This window comes from Chinchilla lanigera, unplaced genomic scaffold, assembly GCF_000276665.1.
Source record: "Chinchilla lanigera isolate Chin_1 unplaced genomic scaffold, ChiLan1.0 scaffold00020, whole genome shotgun sequence".
Taxonomy (NCBI): domain Eukaryota; kingdom Metazoa; phylum Chordata; class Mammalia; order Rodentia; family Chinchillidae; genus Chinchilla; species Chinchilla lanigera.
The window spans coordinates 26,750,594-26,753,529 of NW_004955421.1; the positions used below are offsets into that span (position 1 = coordinate 26,750,594).

General features: G+C 44.3%; 1 long non-coding RNA gene across 1 annotated transcript in view; it reads right to left on the reverse strand.

Moving 5' to 3' along the window:
• Positions 1-440: 440 nt before the first annotated feature.
• The window catches only part of LOC106148425, a 10,240-nt gene continuing 7,744 nt past the window's right edge, over positions 441-2,936 (reverse strand). The window contains exon 2 of the long non-coding RNA XR_001233850.1: positions 441-593. This is a non-coding gene — a long non-coding RNA (uncharacterized LOC106148425). The remainder of the gene's footprint in view (positions 594-2,936) is intronic.

Here is a 2,936-nt window from a genome sequence, read left to right on the forward strand (position 1 = left end):
ATTTCTCTAAGTTTCATCTTAGTTCTTTTGTAATACTTAAACTTATTCTTTGCTTTTATTGTACAACTCTCCTTTGTGTTGTTCCTAGGTATCTTGTCAACTCGCGGTATAATTAGACACAGCCTTTTCCTTCCGTCATGTACTTCCACTTACTATTTGTATGAAGACCATCACATATTAATTCTTCACCAGCCATCTTCCTGAATTGTACTGTTTGTAGTGGTTTTCAGCTGATTCTGTTTTATCTAGTAAGTGAATAACATGCTGGTGCAAATGCTGGATTACTTCTTCTTATATTAACATATTATTAGTGGGAAAATGAGACTTTTTTATGTTTATGGCCACCTAAAGCACAAGAATCCCCCATAGTTTGAGGATTAGTTTGTATTAATCAGAATAAGCTAGGTTATGAGGCAACACTAAGCATCTCCAAACTCTTACAGGTTTAACACAACAGAATTTATTTCTTGCCAGCCAGAGTCCACTGCGGGTCCCGGTGAGTGGTCTCAGGATGGCGGTTTCTCGTGTCACTCATGTCCTGGTTGCCCGGCCTTCCTGGCGTGTTCATATTAGCGCTTGTTTCCGTGGAGTCCCTGCAGCAGAAGAAACAGGCAAAAGTGGCAAACACACAACGGGAACCCAGAAGCGGCATCATCACTTCCGCTTCCATGTAACTGTGCAAAGCAGGTGCCAGAAATTCCCCTCAAATTCCAGGGGCAAGAATGGTAATCCCCCGACATCCCCCGGAGCAGCCGCTCCAGTATGCACTGTGCTTCTCCTCCAATGTCCTTGACTCAGTCAGCAAATCGTTTTTCCAGTTGCTCCCTAAAGAATTAGCTCTTTAATGTATTCATTATCCTGCAAATTGAATAAAAGAAATTTACATGTGAATATTCAAAGAAGTCATTTCAAATATCTCTCTAAAAGCAATCTTTACTGAAGTTCATCTCGCAAACAAATCCAAGGAGTGATTCTCAGCCACTTTCCTTCCTCTGCGAAAAGTCCCTGGCTCCAGATTTTTCCCGTTTCTTCCAAGAGGTCGATCCACATACTAATCCAACCCCATGTTAGGGTTCTCTCCTTGAATGCGTCTGTCTTGTTGTATCCCTTTAATTAAATTTTATTTTTATTTTTATGTTGTTCCTAAGTTTATTTCAGCCATTATACCCAGTTTTGCCTTGTTAAAAAAATGACAAAAAGCTCATATCGAAAGTGTGTTGTGGTATGAGGTTAGGGTCCTTGTTTTGATCCCATGTTAGAGACTAGTAATTTGTCCATAAAGCTTTAAGGTTGGGAACAGGATGTATCTGCACACAGGCAGTCCCTGACAGTTTCCTCCAAGGCAAGTGACATCCCAGAAACCCTTGCCAAGGGGGCAGCTAGGAGCATCCCTCTGACTGAGGTAACAGCAAGTCTCAGCATGGGCATGTCAGGTTTCTTCTTGATAATCCAAGCTTGGAATTCACTAGTTGTGTTCTAGTTAAGAAAATCCAGGCATGACACCACACCTGTAATCTGAACACTCTGGGAGGCTGAGGCAAGAAGATCACAAATTGGAACCCACTCTGGGCAGCTTAGTGACTTAGCAAGACCAGGTATAAAAAGAAAAGAAAAGGAAATAAAAAAAGAAAAGAAGAGACAGACTGGGAGAGAGAGAGAGACAGAGACAGAGACAGAGACAGAGACAGAGAGACAGAGAGAGAGAGAGAGAGAGAGAGAGGAAAGAAAGAAAGAAAGAAAGAAAGAAAGAAAGAAAGAAAGAAAGAAGAAAAAGAAACAAAGAATTGGCAACTCTTTTCTACCACTACACTATTGGCTTGTAAGTTAAATTATGGTGTCTGAGCTTTAAAGGCTTAGCATGATTTATGGCATTCTTTTAATGGGAAGAAACGACCTGAACCTGAACGAGGTCACAAGTGACTTTGACCCGCGAGCTGTTTGAGTCCTCGTGGAGCCGCATGGAATACTGGTTTCTTAGATTGGAGTTGCAGGGCTCTCGCCGGCAAAGCCACCTGCAGACCCAGCAGCGAGGCAGGGAGAGGAGCAGAGTCAGCGGGCAGCCACGGCTTCAGGGTGAGGCCGGCATGTGCACGCACAGAGCAGTGCTCTGGAGAGGCTCCCAGCCCCTGGCGTGAGCCCTGTAGGCAGCCAAGACAGCCACACCGCCTGGCTCCTTACCCCTGTTTACAGAGGCACCCCCACAAGGGAACCAGGGAACTGAGGCTGCAGGCCTCCCGGGGGCACTGGGGGACCTCTGCCTGAGCTATGAAGCACGACTCCTTCCAGCCCAGGACTTTGCTATGAGTGACGACTGTAACTCTGCAGCCCAGTTGAACACCCTGGCCTAAAAAGCACTGCTTGCAGATCGGGCCGGGAGTTCTGCACAGCCTCCCTCCCACAATGCTGGAGACTGAACCCAGGGCCTTCCAACCGAGCAACATCCCCAGGTCATTCTTTTCTGTTTTACTTTGAGACAAGGTCTTATTAAGTCACTAAGTTTCCCCAGCTGGGCTTGAACTTGAGACCCTCGGCTTCCCAAAGTGCTGAGGTTAGGGGCAGGCTCCACCGCGGTGCACTTCTGCAAAGTTTTCTGCAGGTGGCCCGTCCAGCTCTTCTTTGTCTTCTCTGTGCCTGAGCGAGGGACATTTTTTGGCAGGTGTCAGAAATAGGGTCCATACACATTTATGTGAAGGTAATTTGTTCTGTTTTTTAAAAAGAGTAGTCAAAAAAAAATAGCAACATACCAACGTCCAAAACATAAACAAAGCAAAGCAAAAACATTAAAAGTGATAAGGGGTTTCAAAAAAAAAAATGATAGGCATTAACAGTGGTTGTTATATTACAAATTGTTATCTTCAACTATGTTGCTCAGATTACCAGATGTAAGAATGGAAGATTGTTCAAACCATTAAAGAGAATAAAACAATAATTATTAA